The 21,742-nt window shown below is 46.4% G+C and overlaps 1 protein-coding gene across 8 annotated transcripts in view; it reads right to left on the bottom strand.

Moving 5' to 3' along the window:
• Thrb (thyroid hormone receptor beta) overlaps positions 1–21,742 on the bottom strand; it is a 326,862-nt gene that overhangs the window by 35,934 nt on the left and 269,186 nt on the right. The gene's annotated exons all lie outside the window — the stretch shown is intronic.

Below are 21,742 nucleotides of genomic sequence, written 5' to 3'. Positions count from 1 at the left end.
ACCTTTTATGCCTTTGGAATAGAGTATGGGAAGCATCGGCAGGCAGGCTAGAGACTAAGCCAGAAAAAGAGACAGGGATACTCCAAAAGGGCCTCTGGGTGTCTCTCAAGCTCAGGGTAGGATGAGTGGCCCAGAGGTTTTGAATGATTATTTTAGGGCCAGGCTTCTTGGCTACTTGGCTATCAGATTCTTCTTCTTCTTCTTCTTCTTCTTCTTCTTCTTCTTCTTCTTCTTCTTCTTCTTCTTCTTCTTCTTCTTCTTCTTCTTCTTCTTCCTCCTCCTCCTCCTCCTCCTCTTCCTCCTCCTCCTCCTCCTTCTCCTCTTCCTCCTTCTTCTTCTGTACTTAGGGATTTGTACGTGCTTGGCAAATATCATGTCACCAAGGTACACCTTCAGCCCTCCAGCTCTCCACTGTTTTTTCTGTCACAAGCTAGGACTCACAGGTTCTGGCTTGAACCTGTGATTCTCCTGCCTTCGTCTTGAGAGTGCTGGGTTCGAAAGGCCCAGTGATACCACAGCTTAACTGGCAAGAATTTCTGTCGGGGCTTCATTTTTTTGTTTCTCGTAGACTCAGAATCTTAGCAGTCACTATAACCTTTCAGCACGCAGTGAGAGCAGAAACATTTGAGGATAAAATTGCTAAGAAAGGAAATGGATTGCTATGATGAATTTCACTCAGAAGTTTAATCAAAAGGGCAGATACGGTTTACAGTGTTTGGCTCATAGCACTAAAATAAACTAAGTCAAAATATAAAACTATCACATAAACTATGTAGAAGAATCTAGACTTCTTGCTTAAAATGAAATAGATTCGAAGGTCTCACAACACACAGAGCAGACAGCCCCACTCCCCAAGAAGGCGTGGCCTGCCGGTTCTCCACAGGCGTTTTCTGGAGGGTATTGTCTGTTATTGGCACATGTGTGGCACTGCCAAACTTAAAAGGCTAAGCGTGCACGAGCATACTCATGGTTCTGACCGCCGTCACGTTAACCACTTGAGGCTGACATTTGAAGAGATGGTGTCTGTGCTTGTTAACAGTGTCTTATGGGAAACTTATGCGTGTTTAAGCAAGTTTGTCTAGAAGGGAATAGGACCAATGAGAGGGAGAGGGATGGACAGGAAGAGGGGAAGTAGGGAGGAGGAAGAAGAAAACCAGGGAAAGTGTGAGGAAGAGAAACACCAGCTGTGGCCATAACATTCGAGTTCACAGCAGGGAGTGACCGTGCCAGCACATTCGTGGGTCTTCCACGGTTTGGCTTCCAGTTTAGCCTGCTTTGCACGATGCTGCCTTAACACGATCCCTGGGTTTAACGCTATCTGTCAGGCAATGATATTTTGGGGGTGTGTGTGGCACAGACTTTAGAGACCAACCCCAATTTTACATCTATCATTTTAAAAAAGTCTAAGCAGTTCTGATTAGAGATTCTACTTCTCGAGGGACTTAGTGCACCTTCTCCATCCAATCCTCCTGTTGTGGATCGCTTCGAACTGGTCTCTTAACTTCCATTTCTAGTGGGACATGGCATCGATAGAACAAGACAACAAACTGGGACCCTGGCATGGAGACAGACGGCAGAAAGTTCAATGTTACCTGGGGTTGCGGCTTCAGCCAAACCTATTTCTCCGAAGGATTAGAATAATGAGACCAAAACAAACCACAGCAGAAACCGCAGACAAACGCTCCCTCCCTCTTGACTCTTCTGCTATGAGGCCTGCCTCAACTGCATTCTCCCCAGAACCTTTGGAACACACGGTTCCTGTATGGATGCTGCAGACAGTGTCAAACAAAGATCCTGACCTGTTGAGGCAGACTCCTGTGAGGTACCCTGATAAAGGGATGGAGAAGCTGGCAGAAGCTGCCTTCTGAGTGGCCAAAGGCAAGCTGGGAGGTCACTGGCATTAATCAGAATTTCAGATGGGAACGACCAGCCCAAAAACAGAGGAAAAGAGAAAAATGTCAGCCTTCAACTACCCCTAAACCACAGCCATAGTGGAGAAGCCACACATTCTGGCTGTCATTTCTCTGCTTGATTGTGAATTCTTTATTCTCTCTCCTTCCAGGTTGACCTGGCCACAATGACAAATTTGAACAGAATACATTGTAACTGTGTCACTGGAGAGCTAAATAAGGCTCCTACCTGTGAATGATTAGTTGGTTTCTTTTTGTCTCTAAATTTTAAGAAGTAATTTTTTTTCCTACAAGGTGTTGTGGTGCCTGACTGTAAAGTTGAGGCAGAAGGATAGTGATTTTGATGCTAATTTGCGAGGCATATAGTAAGACCTAGTCTCAAGAAAAAAAAAAAGGTTTTTCCTGTCCCATAGGAAAACTGGATTGGCATTATAGGTTCCGTTCAGTGTGGCTCTTACACAGCTGGTGTGGGTCTTTTTTTTTTTTATCTTCAAGACAGGGTTTCTCTGTGGTTTTGGAGCCTGTCCTGGAACTAGCTCTTGTAGACCAGGCTGGTCTCGAACTCACAGAGATCCGCCTGCCTCTGCCTCCCGAGTGCTGGGATTAAAGGCGTGCGCCGCCACCACCGCCCAGCCAGCTGGTGTATTTTGATTGGACATAGGATTCAGGTAGCAGAAGCCTGGTTCCTTGGCTCAGGTTCTCCCTGCTTCAGGGTTTGATACTGTTTTCCCTTCTTGGTTACAGTGCAAAGTCCCAGATGACACATAGGAAATACTACATCGTTCTAAGTCTCCCTGGCTGCCTGTGTTAGAAGCAAGAGTCCCTAGTGCTGGCAGCTACCACTCTGAAGCCTTCCTCGCCCCTGAGCGCTTGAAAGCAAGGTTGTGTGAATGCTGAACACACCAGAAAGCGCCAATGAAAGACTAAAGGATAACTCATTCATAAAAAGGGGGGCTTGTGATGTGGCTCAGCAGATAGAAGCGCTGGCTGCCAAGCCTGGTGACCTGAGTTCGATTCAAGGATCTCATGTGGTTTTCAGACAGAATGGAGTCCTGCCAGTTGTTCCTTGACCTCCACATGTATTGCCCCCAATAAATAAATTTAAGAAAAAAAAAAGAACAAAAGTAAACCCTTCAAGAACCATGTCTTCACTCCCGCTCCCCTCCTTGCATAAAAACACAAAATAAAGCTGAAACTTGAAAAGAGGAAAAAGTCAGAGCATCATTGAAGATTTATGGTTCTATAAGGGCAACAACAAACAGAAGTTACAGATTTCACGGACACAGATAAAAATCCAGTTGAAAATGAGGCCCTCCCCACTGGACACCTGTGTCTGGTCTTAACTTTGCCTTAATGAGACGCGACTTATCTTCCAACACAAAAGAAAAAAATCAATAGTGGATCAATATGGATAAACGTGGTGGCTATGACCTTTTGTCCTAAGACACAGTGAGCAGCTGGGTTTAGTGTTACTGGGATTTACCTAGAGACTTGTAACAGTAAATCATGATTCATTTAAGAATATTTGCCTGCTTTGATTTAGCGAGTCTGGCAGGTGGCGGTGGCCTTTCCATGACATACGGCTTTGAGAAATTACATCAATAAATGCACACGATGCATCTTCTCTTCCAGGTCATGCATCAAGTTAATTAGTGAAGAATCCCCAGTTTCGTAGTTTATAAGCAAATATTCCCCAGCCTTGGCTGAAGAGAATAGAGTGAAAAGATGAAAGGAAACTGAACCCAAAATGTTCTGCAGGAATTTTTCAAGAATTAAGGGTTTCGAAGGAGACACCGGCATCTCGGGAGCCAACCACACAGCCATAGGAATACACTGACCTGATCAGCCAGACAATGGCAAGTTCATCAGTTTCAGGGCAAAGCCCTTAACCAGGGAGTAAAGGAGGGAGCATGCCTGTCTCCCCATAGGGAACAGAGTGCCGCTTCCTGGGGTGTTTCATGTCATAAAGGGGAAACTCTGACGACCTTCAAGACGACACGCATCTAACTAAAAAACACGACTGTGTGCTTCCTGCCAGCCATCCCTAATGTGTCTACCTCCTAATGTAGATTACGATTCCCATTTCAGACTTCCACGGGGCGGTTTGAACTGGTGTCTGAAACATTTTGTTTTCATAGCTGGCTATTGTTAATAATAGAGTCTCTTTCTTTAGTGGTACACCCCCCCCCCAGGGGGGAGGTGGCTGGCTAGTTCAGAGGGAAGAAGCAAGGGGAGCACCAGCACACAAGTGTGCATGGAACTGCCCAAACAAAACCAAACAAAAAACATTTATAAAACCAAGACAAAGCAGATGCTAACTCTTCTATAAAGTGTAATGAAATATACTATACTATGTGTAAGATTACCCTCACAGAGAAGCTTGTCTTTGGGAATTAAAAGGCATCTCAGCCTTGTAAATTATAGAAACCCATGCATCTGGCTCCCCGAACAGATCCTGCCTGTCATACTTAGAATAAACAGATTTCTGGGCATATCTATTACAGCACTTAAACTCTCTGGAAGTTGCTGCTAAGTCCCCTGCCTGGGACCTGTTTGTCTTTTTGATCTTTTGGTAATAGAGGAGATGTCTTATTGATGCAACATTAAGTGCCATGCTTATTAAAATCAATAGATGACGTGCTTTTAAAAATATTGGATATTTTGAAAAATATCTCACGTGCGTTTATATAATGACTTCATTCTTCATGGCTGCAGACCCCAAATGTAGACACTCAGGCAGCACTGTCTAGGTAAAGTGTGTCCGTTTCTGTTTGACTCTGATATTCTCAGAGTGCAGCACAGCTCCAAATAGCTTCTCTGCATGGATCAGTAACTGCCTCAAAACGAATGATTAGAAATCATACCATGTTGACATTGCGGGGCCAGGGAAAGCCTTACACACTCAACCAGCTAATGAGAACGAACTTTCCGTGGGAAGAGTTAAGAAAAACGACATGTGAATTTTTGGTCTGAATGGGGGTCCCCCTCCAATGCTATTCCACCCACCGAGGGAATTCTTTGACATTTTCTTTAGTAGGGGGCCGATACCACTCACGTTGGACAGCACGCATCTCTACCTTACATGCCACGCATGACCACGGAAACCAGCTTCTCTCTAGCTGTCACACACAAAGAAAAGCGAGTGTTCGCTAATTCCCGCGTTCACCCGAACCCTTCACTGACACGGCAACCTCTTACGGCTGCTTTTTCTCTTCAGCTCTCCAGTGCTCAGACGCGAAGACTCACAGAGGCAGACGCAACACAACTTTAGGACGGCACGGAGACAAGCGGAAGCCAAAGCATCCCTACCTTTTTTCTGGGAGTGCGGTGGCGACTGCACTTGAGGAAAAGGCTTTTCTTCAGGGAGGTATGCAGGCTGGCTGTACTGACTGAGGGCCATGTCCAAGTCAGAGCCCTTGCTTTTAAACAGGTTTCCAGGGTAACTACAGGTATAAGGCTGATTCACTGCCCAGGCCTGATCCACATATATGCTGTTACCAGGCACAGCTTGGACATCGCGACCACTGTAAGCCGGACTGTCTTCCAGGTACGTGAGGTAGTCAGTGACTTGCATGTAGCAGTTGCTGCTGGCAGCTGGGCACACTTCCTGTACCTCTGGCATACAGTAGTTCATTTTGTTATCCAGGTTCAGTTTCTACTTTACATATACACACGCTCTACGCATGCATTTGCCAGCCCCCCACACCCGGGAGCCTGGCATATACGCTGAGGGCATACATTCATACACATGAAACAGGGAGAGGAGATGAATAAACACCATCGACTCAGCCACCTAGTCTGCCTCACTCCAGAGTGGCCACCGACGTGCTAAAACCCCGCTTCGGAGCTGCATCTCGGAGCTCTCTTGCTGTTTCAGGGCAACCGAGAACAGATTTAGGACTCCAAAGGTCTTAAGCTGTGTACAGAAGCTAATTCCTGGGGAGGATGGCAGGCAGGTAGAAATGGCCTCTGCTTGATTAGGACAGCGGCAGAGGAAAATTGCCTGTTATGCCGAGGCCAGGAAGTTTATTTAAACACAGGTTTTAACCCCTTTCAATGTGATTAGACCATGATTACTCATTAATGCCCTTATGGTTGACCACTTAAGTACGGACCATTACAAAGACATCTTAGAAAATACCCTTGGGTACACAGACAATCCTAAAATCAATAATCAAGTTTATTAGTGTGACCCAGAGAAAAGCCACTAGTAATGAGCCTGGCAACTGCCTCTGAGACCTTAATCTAGTGGTGCAAACATTAGCAGGTGATTCCATCACTGAATGTCACCGCTTGGTTTTCCGTGGCCGGATCTGGCCAGCCGCTAGTCATACCTGGGTCCCCCTGGCGCATTTTTTTTGTTTTGTTTTCTGGATATTGCTGGCGTCTGGAGTTTTGATCCATTCCTTGCAGTTGATCAGTTTCTGTATTGTCAACACTGACTGATACAACACCTAAAGCTTAAATAAACTTTTTTTTTTTACTCTTTGCTTGCAAAAGCACTGAGTGTGTGACTGTGCTCGGTGTGAGGGACCCCTACTCAATAGCCGTGGGTCTGTTCTTCGTGTGTGTGTGTGTGTGTGTGTGTGTGTGTGTGTGTGCAGCCCAGCCACACTCTGATCAGCAGCTCGTGGGAAATCCTGTGCATGGTTTACTTCCAAATCTGTCTTCCAAATGATTTACCAGCTTTAATGTCATCTAAGTAGTATTTATATATTTGACATTTAAAAACAGCGATCCAAGAGGGAAGAAGTATTTTCTGTAAAATTGCAATGTCTTTAAATAAAGACGTTACATACCAGATTAGAAGGGAAACGCTCGCTAAGAGTCTTATGCAGAGTCTTCCTGGGTGTATATGTGGTGTGGACATGTGTTCTCAGTCATTACATCAGCGAGGGTGGGGCTCTTTGCTGCCAAGCTATGGGTTCCTTTCCTTTCTCCCAGATGCTCTCAGCCAGGGGTCATGGGTAGTGATGTTTACATTTGAGTCCTTGATGGCGTCCAGCATGTGACCTTTCTGGCCTTTCTCTCCTGAAGACCTCCAGCCCACGGTGATGAGACCACTACTTTGACATGTTGTTCCACTCATAAACTGTGACATGGAATTAGATGCCAGGGTCACACACAGCAGGACGAAGGAGGAGTGGTGTTATATAACTATGCAGCAAACTGCCCTTGAGTTACGAAGACAGCATGGTGGTGGCGGATTCGGTAGCGGATGTAGGCAATGCTGTACCACTAGGTCATCATCCCTGGCACTAGGGGAGCTTGATCCAGGTGCATCGAATGCACACAGACAGGTGGCCACAGCCCCAGAGCCTGTGAGCGAGGACATCTTCACCAATGTAGTAAAGGGCCATTGACTTAGCTGATAAGCAAAAGATGAGCGGAAAACCACAACAGATCCACAGAACACAAAACAGGTCAAGGGATGCTTTCCAGCCGATACACTTGAACCTGGAAAAATGAACTGCCGTATTTCTGAGCCGTAAAAGGATTACGGTTTCCACGAGGAACCAGGAACACAACTAGCATTTGAGCAGTGTTCCTGCACGCTGATTACTCTAAAACAAATGAGGATTTCTTTGCAAGCATCTCTGTGAACACATGCACATACTGCTACAGTTAGCATGCTCTGCCTACCAAAAACGTCAAAACATTTCCTCAGAAGCCGCCACTATTTTCTACAAACTCCAGGAGAGAGGATCCAAGCCTTATGTTTGCTGTCTGATCTCATTGATTTATCTGAAATTTCCCAAGTCGGATCTTAAAACTCACCTTCCAGTACAGCCACTTTCTTTCTTGGGAGCCCCACGTGCTGTGGTCTCTTCCACTTGGAGGTGTGCCCCAAATCTCTGATTTTGCCGTGGGACCCAGCATGCTGTCTGTCACCCTCCCTGTTTTACTTATGGTGTAGAGCCAAGCTGTTTCTTGCTTCCCACCACCACCAACCTCAAGGAAACTCACAGTTTCAACTTCTCTTCCAAAGGAATACTTGAAAACAATGCTCAGAAATCTGAGTGTGGACAAAAGACCCATGTGATCCTTCTCCACAGTGAATGACACACGGGGGAGGGGGGAACACAGCTCCTGAGAGCCTCCCTCCTTCTAGTGTTCTTTGTTTGTTTGTTTCTTTCTCCTTCCTTCCTTCCTTCCTTCCTTCCTTCCTTCCTTCCTTCCTTCCTTCCTTCCCTCCCTCCCTCCCTCCCTCCCTCCTTCCCTCTCTCCTTCCTTCCTTCTTTCCTTCCTTTCTTTTTCTTTCATTCTTCCACTTTATTTATTTAATTTAAAGGAATTTTTTTTCATTTTACATACCAACCCCAGTTTCCCCTCCCTCCTCTTCTCCTGCCCCCCACCTTCCCCCATCATACCCCTCCAACCAGAGCAGGTAGGGTCTCCTGAAGACCTCCAGTCCATGGGGATGAGACCGTTAATTTGACATGTTGTTCCAGTCATAAACTATGACATGGAATTAGATGCCAGGGTCACACGCAGCAGGAAGAAGGAGGGGGTTGTTCAAAGCCACTCAGCGAACCTCCCTTGAGTTACAAACAAAGCATGGAGGTGGCGGATGCAGACAAGGCTGTAGCACTAGGTCACCGTCCCTGGCACTAGGGAAGCTTGATCCAGGTGCACTGAACGTGCACAGACAGGTGGCCACAGCTGCAGAGCCTGTGAGTGTGTCAACAAAGTCTGGCATACCAAGTGGAGGCAGGACCAAGCCCCTGTCCCCTGCATCAAGGCTGAGCAAGGTATCCCACCTTAGGGATTGCGCTCCAAAACGCCAGTTCATGTCCAGTGACAGATTCTGGTCCCACTGCCTAGTTCTTTCTAAACTGTCTGGTTTCATGCTGAAAGCCACCTGCAGTTTTGATGGCTTTTTAAAAAGACTGAATTATCTTGGGACTTTTGACCAGGAAGAGGACCTGTCTTTTTCTCCGTCTTTTAGACTACTGTTGTTATCATTTGTAGTTAGTAAATGCAGTGACAGGTTTGTTGCTGTGCCCTATTTACAGCTTATTCACACCCAGTGTCCTTCCCTGCCTCCCCTCCCCCACCTTCCTGGTTCCCTTCTTTTGCTTCCACACCACAAGTATGTTCCCCTCACCCTCATTTTTGGACTCTCCCCGACCTACTTCCGCACAACCCCACACGTTATTTTTAGTTACGCATGTCCACAGAGGTCAGAGCAACTCGATCCCTTGGGGGTCTGTAGTTTCGGGTGGATCTCCTGAGGTACCAAAATGGGTGCTGGGAATCAAACCAGGGTCCTCTGCAAAAGCAGTATGCAATCTTAATCACAGAGCCATGGCTTCAGCCCCTTAGGGTAGTTTGTATGTTTTTACAAAAATCAGAACTAGGCTCTTGTAAAGGGTGTTCTCTTCGCAACAGGTGGGGAGAGTCTTGACTCATAAAAAATTTAGGTGACTCTAATTGGTGACTGCAGAACTGGTTAAATCCCATTGAACAGGAAACAACTGCACTCGTTACTAGTGACAGAACAGTTTGCCTGTCTCTGGAGTGATGGAGCAGTCTGTGTCGTGATTCCAGGTGAGGCTTTACTGAAGAGCCCGAAACAGTAACATGCCAGCTATTCATTCGGCCACTTGGAAAACAGACGCACACCCACTGCATACCAAATTCTGTCCACTAAACTGGGGAGGGCTTTCACAGTAATCGCTAGAAGTATGTCCGTCAATAATGATTTGTTATGGAAGTGCACCCTTTTCTGTGGGTGCAAAGAAATGGACTCCAAGGACAAGACTAATCCTGTTTGTAGGGAAAACTCTGCAGACAGCACACCTTCAAGGGCTCTCAAGGAGGGCAATTGCTTTTCTCTCTCACCACCCTTTTTCTTTATTTTAAACTGTGATGTTTATCAAATGCATTTGCATATGGAACTCAACTGAGAGATGTTTAAACTTGGGCACCCATGTGTTTCTGCAGAAAATCAGATTCTGTCAACATTGGGGAAATCTTAGCATCGAGAATTTTGAGACAAGCTTTTCACTACGAGTCTCAGATGGGTCTCTAGCTCTGAGTCTTTCTGCTTCAGCCTCCTGAGGGTTGGGGTTCCAGTGTGTGAGCCCCAATGTTTCTAAAGATCTCCAGGCTACTCACATAGGGAGCAGAATCGGAGGCCCAACAGTGGTACCCTTTCTCCACGAACCAGGGTACCCATCATTTTGCTTCTTCAGCTTCATGATGAACTTCTGTGGGTTCTTAAAACAGTGCTCTCTACCCCCAACCTGGAATTGCATCCTTTGAGTTACTAGACATGGGTTTGATGTGTGGACATGAGGACCTTCTGCCTCATGGACCATAGACAGAGGAGGACACCTGTGAGCTGGCCTTGGGCAGAAGAGGCCACTGTGAGCTGACCATGGGCAGAAGGGGCCACTGTGAGCTGGCCATGGGCAGAAGGGGCCACTGTGAGCTGACCATGAGCAGAAGGGGCCACTGTGAGCTGGCCATGGGCAGAAGAGGCCACTGTGAGCTGACCATGAGCAGAAGGGGCCACTGTGAGCTGGCCATGGGCAGAAGGGGCCACTGTGAGCTGACCATGGGCAGAAGGGGCCACTGTGAGCTGACCATGGGCAGAAGAGGCCACTGTGAGCTGACCATGGGCAGAAGGGGCCACTGTGAGCTGACCATGGGCAGAAGGGGCCACTGTGAGCTGACCATGGGCAGAAGGGGCCACTGTGAGCTGGCCTTGGGCAGAAGGGGCCACTGTGAGCTGGCCATGGGCAGAAGAGGCTACTGTGAGCTGACCATGGGCAGAGAGGCCACTGTGAGCTAGCCACGGGCAGCAGAAGGCACCCGTGAGCTCGAGTTTTTAAAGTGTGAAGCTCTCAAATATGAGGTGACTGCACAGAAGGCCTCACAACTGAACTTACAATGGCGTGTACTGAAAATGGATGAACCAACTTAAGGCAGCTCCTTTGGCAGGCACTCTTGCCTCCTGCTCTAAGGACAGATCTTACCTTCTGCTGTAGTGATAGGTACTCTAGATCCTACGTGTGCATATCGTCCCTGGGAGAAAATACTCGCCCATCTCCCTTGTGCCTGGATGTTTCTAAAATTCTGGCCAATCCACTGCGATAGAGTAAGTAGTGTAAAGCAATTTCTAGAAAACTCAAAACACAGCATCAAGGACAATAGGTGCAGCCAGGCAGCGAGGTGGCGCACGCCTTTAACCCCAGCACTTTGGAGGCAGAGGCAGGCGGGTCTCTGGGAGTTCGAGACCAGCCTGGTCTACAGAGTGAATTTCAGGATAGCCAAAGATACACAGAGAAACCGTGTCTTGAAAACAACAACAGCAGCAGGTGCATGGCATTTATTCCTCCTTCTTTGTCCTATCTAACTTCTGTCAACAATGTAAGATGATGGCTAGAGTCCTCGCTGCCTTTGTCACTGAGGATGGTGGATAAATGACAGGAAGGAGTCTAGTTGTCAAAGCCCACAACACTGCCACAATGCACTGTACTAACAACTTCTGGATTTTTTTTTCCGATGACAGACATAACATATTGATGCCATAGTGTCTTTGTTCACAAAGGAGGTATAAGTATGTTTGCTCATTTTAGAGATTAGGGAATTGACTTATGTAAAACACTTAGAGCAATGGTAGATGCAGTCAGCAGCAAAGGCCTACACGGGACAATACCGATTGTCATGATACGGCTGGAGGGCTGTAGCTCTGGAGTGGGGCTGACTTGCTAGGCACGGTCTACATTTCCAGTCCTAGTCAGAGGGCAGAAAACTTTGCCCTATGTACTAAATAAAGCAGTTGTTTTTTTAATTTAGTCTGTTTTGTCGGCATACTTACTGGAATTCGGCTATGCTTCACCATGGCATTTGTACCACTCACAGACATCTCTCACTCTCAAGAGCCTTGAGTTGTGGGTCCCCTCTCGGTTTTCTGGTTTAGGACCACTGTCCACTTAGGGCTCAATGCCAGCTGGCCTTATGCCAACTTGGCACACAAACTAGAGTTATCTGAAAGGCGGGAACCCAATTGAAAAAATGCCTCCATAAAACCTGGCAGTACGGTATTTTCTTAATTAGTGATTGATGGGGGAGGGCCCAGTCCACTGTGGGTAGAGCCACCCTTAGGCTGGTGGTGCTGGGTTCTATAAGAAAGCAGGCTGAGCAAGCCATGATAAGCAAGCCAGTAAGAAGCCCCCTCCATGGCCTCCACATCAGCTTCTGCTTCTAGATTCTTGCTCTGTTTGAGCTCCTATCCTGACTTCTTTTGATGATGAACAGCAATGCTGAAGTGTAATCCAAATAAAGCCTTTCCTCCCCAACTTGTTTTGGTCATGGTGTTTTGTTGCAGCAATAGAAACCCCAGTTAAGACAGGCTCTAATCAAATAGCCATCAAATTCCTTGACACATCTCTTCCCTTCATGACCTATACCAAACCCTTAGCAGGTGTGTAGGGTCTTGTAGTTTGTTCTTTCTTGACACAGGATATGGAGTGATATTTAAAACTAGCTGACCAGGTAACTCCATGTCCCCATGGGATCCTTCCTGCATTTAGCATGAAACATTTGCCTTTGACACTGGCCTTCCCCATTCTCTCACCCACTCCTTTCTCCTCTTCCCTTGGCTCCTGCCCAGTGTCCCTGTCCTGTGAGCGCTCCAAAGTCTCCCTGGCTTCATAGAGACTGAAAAATGCCACTTGCTCTGGCCCGGAAGTTCCTGGTTCTGTTATGAACCTGAAGGCCCATGACCTCACTTGATGTACAATTTTGGCTCTCAGACAGAGCTGAGAGGACCCTCCCCCCACCCCTCAGTGCACCACGTTCTGTGGCTATTATTTTTTTTTCAAAGACATTTTAGCCAGGTATGGTGGTACATGACTTTAACTCCAGCACTCAGGAGGCAGGAGGATTTCTGTGAGTTTAAGCAGCCTGGTCTACATAGCAAGCCTGGACCACATAGAGAGATGCTGTCTCAGAAAAGCTAAAGCTAACATTTTACACTTTGTAGGGAGAGCATTTTTCTTAGGTGTGGAGCTCTCCTGAACAAAGGCTGCCTTCCAACACCCACACAGTTTGCTGATGGACAACAGAAACAGATTTTGCCCATCCGACCTCAACTGAGGAGCTGCCATCACTGCCAATCATTTCTGTCCTCAGACACATTGTAAAGTGGCCAGGACACACTGTTCTCTCTGGAGTAGATTGAGAACATTGCCCTTGCTTGTGAAGGCAGAAGGGGGACCACATTGGGATAGGGTACAGGAATGGAGTCATAGGAGGGAACTTTTGAGGGCTTCTAAGAACACTCCAAGTAAAACGAGACAAGAGTCTATGGCCTCAGTTTCTTCAGAAAATGAAACTGTTCTTGGAATGAGCGAGTTTTCTCTCCATTACTCATTACAACTGGCTATTATTCGTTTACACGCCTCTATAGAAAACCATGTTTTTGCCACATTTGGGCTTGTCCTCGTGATTCTACACAGTTTGAACTCAAAAGAACTTTGCTCATGTGACCTTTAATAACCTTTGGAGTAGACATTTTCTGAGGCTCTAAATAAAGTTGGCTGCTTCATTTATCAACCCCATTCTCCCAACCCCCACTGCCTCTAGTGACAGGACCAGTCTTCCCATCCAAGTATGGAAAGATCAGAATGGTAGGTGAGATGTTGGGGGGCATCTATAGTGGTTTACTGTGCTTTTCTGAGCATGCTGACTTGGTCTCTGATATCTGGAATCTTCTGCTTCATTGATTTTGAAATTTAAGACTCCAAGGTGGGCGTGAGGGCCTGTGCTTGCAGTTCCAGCACCTGAGAGGCTGAGGCAGGATGACTAGTGGAGCCCAGGAGATCAAGACCAGCCTTGGGCAACATAGTGTGACCCTTTCAGAAAGAGGAGGAAGAGGAGGGGGAAGAGGAAGCACATCAGGAAGGGGAGAAGTGGGGGACAGAGGAAGGGAGGGGTTCAAGAGACAGACCTTACTGCAAAACTAGAGTCTCTGCAAATATTCTTCTCATGAACAGTATAATAGCTTAGTATTCAGGAGACCTGAGTTTGGACCCTAGTAACACACACCTGGGGGGATGGGGCTCCACTTTAGTCCATCTGGAGCAAGGCTGACTAAGCTCTTGGAAGTCTGGGACCATCCCCTCTTAAAGTATCTCTCCAAGCACTTTCCAGCTACACTGGAAGCATGCGGAGGCTGAGTCCTCTCCTAGGCTTCTCTGGATCTCAGGAGCCAAAGTTTTGAAGCTGTGTATTCTAAGTGTGCTTCACTTATCCACGAGGAAATTAAACCACAGATGGGAGCTATGGGGAAAGCTAGTTTAAGGGAGAGGCAGGCAGGACACCCAGGAGGACCACAGAACAGGGGCAGCAGCCCCTGGGGACCACAGAACAGGGCCGGCAGGACCCCATAGAGGGCAGCCTTTAATTTGCTAAACAATATGGAGAGGATTAAAGCCATGGCTTCGATGGCTGAATCCTGCCCATTCCTTAGCTTTATGTGATCTGTGACATAGTCTGTTACAGATACAGCAGACCTAGCTTCCTGCTCTGTCTATCTACATGCTGGGAGTGGAGCCAAATGTGGAGACACAGGGAACTCCTGGAAGTTGGGTGCATTCCTAAAATTACATGCGAGAGGACACAGACCAAGGAGGAGGGCTCCTGGCCTGAAGGGGGAAGTCCCCAGGGGTCCCCAAGACTAGACTGTGCCTTTAGGCTCTTTGACTAAGTTTGGTTTGGTATGAATAAGCGCACATCCCTTTTCTTTTGTATGTTTTGTACTGTGAATTTGTTCCTGATTAAATTTTTTTTTCTTTAAATTCTTTTTTTTTTTTTTTGCTCTTGGTGTCCAATAAAAGATTTCTGATAGCTCTATCTTGTTAGGGCTCCACTAAAGAGTAGCAGGGGGAGGCTGGCTCACAATCCTTCCCAAAACAAAATGTGCCTTCATGAAAATGTGAGCGAGACTGGCCGCGTGGCTAACTGCTGGGGAGGGAATATGTTGATGAAGATACAGAGGAACACAGAAGTGGGAACAAGACACCCAGGGGCCAGCCACACTGGCGGGGGTGGCCTGTGCTGGGGGGAACAGCAAGCTAGGAACGGGGTAGGCTTCTGGAAGGGAAGTTCTGAAGGCCTGACATGCTGTGGACTTCTCCATACTGCATTAGAGTTCAGATTGCTCTCCTTCCTGGAGGTGGGTGGGCTGTCTATCCTAGCACGTTCATGCAGAGGCCCTGCCTCTGAGGTGGCTTTTTACTAGAAGAATCTGTAAAAGAAAGTAGCCTTTGGACTTCCACAAGGTTTGTAGGCCAGATCCCAAAGGTCTTTGATCCTGGACAGTGGCTTCTGAACCAGACACCTCATCTTTAGACACTTCTTAGACACGCACGACCCAGCTCTGACTTAGTGGACCCAAAACGCTGTGGGTGCCTCTGATTCCCATGCTGGCTAAAGCCCGAGAGCCACACCCCTGGAGAGAAAGACAGGTGTCCTTTAAGCTGGCTCTTGTCCCCCCCCCCCCCCTCCAGCCTCAATGGCTATTATGTCGGGCTCAGGATCCTCAGGGCTTCTTTTGTGTGGCCCATTTCTCTTTGCTCCTGGCTGATGCTTTGCCTTTGCCTTTTGTCTAATTAGTTTGGGGTGGGGGGAGAAGTCACGCTCCACATGGACAGCCCAGCTCAATTTTCCTAGTATATAACTTGGCTTTATGTGACTTGGTATGTCCAGTAAGACAACACGTAGCAAACTGTCACTGCCGCTCGGGCTCTGGTAACAAGAAACTTGGAATCTTTGCATCTCTGAACACAACAGTATTATAACTACACTGACATTTGGCTTGCATCTGCTTCCCACAGGGGTGGTTGAGACATTTCCCTACCATACTGTCTTTTCTCATGGGACTTCTGTTTCTGATTAGATCTTTTTAGTCTTCTCCAAGGGATGGTCTGTCCCTTCTGCTGGCCTTTCATTTGGGAGAGGTAGTGCAGGGTTTTCTCTTAGTCCATGCTGGCCTAGAACATACTAGGTAGTCCAGGTTGGTCTACAAGGTCTACGAGCTCTACAAGGCCATGGCGATCTTCCCACCTTAGCATCTCAAGTGACTTCAGGTGTGAGCCACAACACCTGGCTCTCTGCTTGACTTTTGAAACTGGCGTTCCTTTGGGGTCAGTCTTCAGCCACCTTCTGATCACTCACAGCCTTAGCTGGGGTGGGGGTTTGAATAGGCATGGCTCCCATAGACTCACATGTTAGAATGCTTGGCCCATAGGGAAGTGGTTATATTAGGAGGTGTGGCCTTGTTGGACTGGGTGTGGCCTTGTTGTAGGAAGAGTGTGTCATTTTGGGGGCAGGCTTTGAGGTCTCATATGATCAAACTATACCCAGTGTGGGACTCAGTTCACTCTCTATCGGCTGTGGATCAAGATGTACAACGGCCAGCTCTCTCTCCAGCACCACGTCTGCTGCAGGCCACTTTGTTTCCTTCCATGATGATAATGGACTAAACATCTGAAACTGTAAGCCAGCTCTAATTAAATGCTTTCATTTGTAAAAGTTTCTGTGGTCATGGTGTCTCTGCACAGCAATAGAAACCTTAACTAAGGCAGTGGGTGACCCCATCAACGCTTTCAGCTTCAACTGTTGCCCCAGGAGCTGATGGCGATCTCTCTGTGCTCATTGAACTGCTATCCAACCTTTCACCAGGCACCTCTTCCCTGATGTCTCCAAGAGACCTCACACACCGAGACCATGTATATGTGTGTGCTCATACATCATGATATTCAACCTCCACAGTGAACCCCTAGTGCATCCTTGAGTGTGCAAATATTTTTAATAGATGAAAATCATTAAATCATCAGCTGTACAAAGTGGCGCAGCAAGGAATCGGAAGGAGAAATAGAATATAGTGTTTTAAAGGGATAAAGGGGAAACTAGAAAAGGAGGATTAACGAAGAGAAGAGAGAGGGCAAAGGAAAGAAATGGGGGGAACAGCTAACTATAAAAGTCTTTTGAAGAGCCATATGGAAACCTATCTCTGCAGAAGCAAATGGAGTTATGATACCCCAACTAGGCATCTTATACTACTAAGCAAGCCCCTCCACATGCCAGACATGGGTGACATATTTTTGAGTCATTGAACAAAGCTGTCCTATAGAAAGAACACTTCCCAAGACATTACAAGCTATTGCTAATGCTATGAACATAGGGAGGGATCCACTACATAGCATGATGCATTGCATAAGATTCACAGCAATGTGTCCTTGCCTTTAAAGTTATTAAATGATTAGATATTAAATGTTCTGACCACAGCAAATTATAAAGATGTGAGGTGACACCTGAACCAACAAGCTTGATTTAAATAATCACCAATGTAGACAGATACTAAAGTAATAACTCTCTCTATAAATATAGTCAGTTTTCTTTGTCAATGATACCTTAATAAAGTTGTAGAGATAGCCCAAAGACCCACAGCAACTAAATGAAGCACACAGCCACGTATCCTAGCCAGAGGGCCAGACTGGATAAAGGACAGCTGCTGGAGGCAGCCTATTAAACCCCAGAGAGGCAAGTCCTCTCTCCAGCTCAGCCATATCTCCCTTCATGGAGTGGGAAAAGGGACCCAGGGTGGCATTTGAATAAAGCCTGTCAATTAGGAGGTAGCTTGCACTAGTGTCAGATTTCCTGATCTTGGTAATTACGTCATAGTCACCTAAGAGAATCCCCGCGGTTCTAGGAGTCATTCTCAAGAGTTTAGTCAAGAGGACTGATTTTTGTAGCTTACTGTCAGTGGTTCTGCGAGGTAAAAATCCAAACGATACCCTCAGCCGCACACACAGAGGTAAAGCATTCAGGGTAGGATGCTAGCTGTGTAGGTAAGAGATGTAGGAGTTAGCGCAAGGTGACTCAAAAAGAAGACATCAAAAGTAACTCGGCTCTGCCTTGGAGAGCCTCCAGAAACCATGCAACTGAAACTCCAAAGGACAAGCTGAGGGAAATGTGCGCAAGACTCAGGCTGCAGATCTTGAAAAATGCAACTGCCCTGAAAGACAGAGGAACCCAACTCCAAAGCAGACAGTCTTTCTACACACACACACACACACACACACACACACACACACACACACACACCCAACATAAGCATAAGCGAAAACAAAAAGCTTTTGATTTTTTTTTTTTTGGAGAAAACAACAGGTCAGCTTTAAGTGTGTGTCACTCTCCGCTTTTGGTGCTGCGATTTTGACTGATTGTGACCAACTGCAAAGCCTTCAGATTTTCCCCAGTCCTTTTTTGGGTGGTGGGAGAAGTAAAATAAAGACATAGGTACAGAATGGGCCTTTCGAAGAAAGCTAGGGTAAAGTATTGCATCTATGAGCCTCGGGGACAAGAGGAAGGCATTGCACCCTAAGACTGCTCATGAATAGTAAGTGGGACGAATCCATATCAGATACCTGTCTCCATAGAAACCTGTCTGGTTGAAAGTGCTGCAAAAGATTAACATGTATTTTTTTCCTTTCCTAAAGGGCAGTGGATCCTACTTACATGGGTTTTGACCTTTACTTTTATATCTGAGGCTTATTATAAGGAGTTCTTTGCAGAGCTAGTCAAACAAAGATCCCAGTAAGTATCTTTTCATTAGTTCTAAGGTTTGACTTAAAATAGTTATGGCCTTTAGAGCTGCATATTATGAGACCACTGTGGGGAATGGGGGGGGGGACCTGGCATTCATAGAATATTGCCATCTAGACAAATAAATCATTGGCCCCACACGATATTCCAACTCAAATGCCAAGTGGCTTCATAACAGAGATATGAGTTAGACAGTCCCATTTTCAGCCTGGTGCTATATTTCAAGAGTGATGTTTAATAAAGTCAATCTTCTTGTATAAGTCAATACTGACAGATGTCACAGGGATAGGGCTTCGCCAAAGCTCATAATCCTGGTTCAGATCAATATGCCATGGAGAATGGCCTTGGGTCATGGGGCTGTCTGACTTTCCTCTTATTTCCAAGGTCAGCTAGTTCTGGGTTTCTGGAACCCTGAAAAGGCTTGTGTCAAGTTGGGTAAGTTCATCTGAACCCGGAAAAGTAAAGTTAGTACAGCTCACGTCCGGAACCAGTCATGGGATAGCCACTGGAGTGAGGACTGTCCTGAGGAAAAGGCATGACACCCATCAACTGTGACACCACCTTTGGCATGTGACCTCTGCATCCCTGGTAGACTCAGACCCAAAGGTCTATCCAGAAGCAGCTGGACACACCTTCAGTGAGGAGGCTTATCATGGAGTACTCAATGTTTTCAGAATCGTTTGAGGGAACTGAAAATGGGGTCTGGAGAACCCATTCTAGGTCACTGGGGAGAAAAGTCCCAAGGGAAATAAAACTACTGAAAGAGATGACATGAGACATGATTTTTTTTTTCAATCGCTTTGGACTGTGCACTGTATCTTTATGGTGATCACAGGTTGGTTTTTTTTTTTTTTTTGGCCTGTGCTGATTTAACATAATTCAGTCCCCGTTTTCCTCACAAGGGGAAATATGATTTCAATATTGAAAAGCTAACAGTGGAATATAGAGCCTTGTCCTGCGCCATCAATTAATCTCCATGTTTTTTGTTGGAGAGAATTAGTTATTTATCCAATACTAAACAGTTAGTTTCAGAGCCAAGAGCCAATCCGTGCTTGGCTGATCCTACATTTCTCCAAGTGTTGGCTGGGTGCTGCGGAACTGTGAGGATTCTCAGGCTGTCTCTACAGGCAGGATCAATATGCCACTCATAGATCTGTCAGAATTTGTACTTTCAATCTCTGTCAGAAACAGCCGATGGCCTGTGTCTTCGGAGTGCTCTGCCACAGTTAACCATCCACTTGTGCCCGACTTTGAGAAGCACCCGTTGACAGTGTCAAAGGGTGTGCTTTGGTGTCTGTTCCCCTCCACCCACAGTAGAGCTGACTCAGGTTAATGTGTGCTTAGCAGCTACTTTCCCGAGTGTTCGCCACTCCCGATACCCACACTACTCATGGGCTTCCCAAGCCTCATCAGTTTCTGTAACATCATCCAAGATCTTATTTCTATAATAAAAAAGTCTCCATTTTCTAATTCTGAGGATCAGAGAGGCTCAAAGATCCACTCTGAACTTGTGAATTAGAAAACAGAAAGGCAAGTGTCTGGTCAAAGCTTAATAGGTGACCAAAGTAGGAACGCATGCCCAGTCTAGGCAATCAGATGCCTACGGGAACTCACTGTCTCTGTCACCGTGGCTGGGGCCCCCTGTACCTGTGCCTGATGTAATGTAAGTCTTCCGCTGTGCCAGGTTCTTTGCTTAGGATCCCAGGATGGGGTAACCTCAGAGAGACCTGGTACTTGTGATTGGAATGTCTGAATCGGATCCCAGTTCTACTAACTTCACATACTTGGTGATTCTTTTTTCATGAAAGGTTTAAAAATTTTATAAGTCTTGCTAAAATATTTGGATTGCTGTTAAGAGCTCTGTCCCTGTTCTGCCCCTGACGCTCTACTGGGCTTGCCTCATCCACCTTTCATCTCAGTTTCTCGTGTTCTGCAGGGTGACTGGAGGTCAGACAGGGTAACAGACACCAGAAGAGCCCCAAGGTTAGAAGATTATTTATATCCTGAGGACAATAACAATTATTCAATTTCTATTAAATTCTAGAGATTATATTGAGGGCTTTACTCATACTCTCCTTTATCTATATAGAAATGCGAAGGGTCAATCAATCACATTACCTTATTCTGAGGATCAGAGAGGCTCAAAGATCCACTCTGAACTTGTGAGTTAGAAAACAAGAAGTCAACGTAAGACATCTTATTAAGAGCATAGACTCATCTAAGACATCATCTAAGATTGTCACTCTTGGGAAGATCTTTGAACACACTTGTATGTAGAATTCATATCAGTGCCATTGTTCCTGCATGCCTTTCTCCCTCAAGGTTGCCGTACCACTGGGAACTGGTCCCTATACATATCAGTTCAACTAAGCAGACTTCCAAAGCCACAAGTGGGGGTCATACTGGGAACGCGGGCTACATTTTTATTTAGGGAAAGCACATTTCCAAAATAAGCCTTCCATTTTTCTAATAGATGTCTTAGATACACTTTGATTTTCCTGAAAATGCCCGTATGGATGGGAAGATTTAGATCACTTCCAATTTATTAGCCACAGGACCAAAGTGCAAAGAGTGAAGCATTCGGACCTCGTGTGTGTCTGAGGGTCGGGGTGATCTAAAGAAGGACAGAGTGACTAGGTCTGTCTTTCTCCATATTATAGACGCAGCCATGCTGACCTTGGAAAGCCCACAGTGGTCCATCCATGGCTTCGTGCTGCATCTCAATGAGAAGCGAAGTCGGGTGGACCTGAATCCTGACTTTCTGATGTTTTCCTTCCTTCCACATTACCATCCCTAGTTTATTATTACTTCCTCCCACGCTAGCTGGTACCTTGCCCTTCCTTTCCAGTTCTGTCTGCCTCTATTTGCTTACTTACAGAGTCTCTCTTCTGCCTTTGAAGTGAGAAAACACAGCTATCTAGTGCATGACAGACATTCGCAGTGAGCCCTTATTATCATGTTAAGCAGTCATGTTCCTCGACTTGCATTGCTGCTGTATTTCATGGGACTAAGGGCCGTGATCTCTGGTGAGCAGCGCACAGTGAAGGACAGAGAGCGATGGAGCAGCTGGTGGGACCTGGGAAGGGCTCCAGCTGTGCAATACCTCACCTTCTCAATAAGGTTCATGGGATGATGTCCTTGTGTTTTACCTAAGACAAAGCCACGGTTGACCACCAAGAGGGTGAATGTCTTTCTGGAAGGACTGCAAAGCA

The sequence above is a fragment of the Microtus pennsylvanicus genome, chromosome 10, assembly GCF_037038515.1.
Source record: "Microtus pennsylvanicus isolate mMicPen1 chromosome 10, mMicPen1.hap1, whole genome shotgun sequence".
Taxonomy (NCBI): domain Eukaryota; kingdom Metazoa; phylum Chordata; class Mammalia; order Rodentia; family Cricetidae; genus Microtus; species Microtus pennsylvanicus.
The sequence above is the reverse complement of the archived record's forward strand: the minus strand, read 5'-3'. Positions and strand labels throughout refer to the sequence as shown.